Genomic DNA, 246 nt, shown 5'->3' with positions numbered 1-246 from the left:
TGCAGGAGGTAGAAATAAACAGACGCCTGTAAAGTTGAAAGCAGACGACGTTTATTGCTAAAACACACACATATTTATAATCACATATTCTGCAAAGTCACTGTACATGTGCACAAGCATAAAATATGATTGGTTATATCAACTCTGTACACGCACATAAACATAAGACATAATTGGTTATACCAGCTCTGTACATGCTCATAAACATAGGACATAATTGGTGATACCAACTAAAACATGCGAAAC

The sequence above is a fragment of the Haliaeetus leucocephalus genome, unplaced genomic scaffold (assembly GCF_000737465.1).
Source record: "Haliaeetus leucocephalus isolate CR32 unplaced genomic scaffold, Haliaeetus_leucocephalus-4.0 Scaffold1, whole genome shotgun sequence".
NCBI lineage: Eukaryota > Metazoa > Chordata > Aves > Accipitriformes > Accipitridae > Haliaeetus > Haliaeetus leucocephalus.
Note: the sequence above shows the minus strand (reverse complement) of the source record.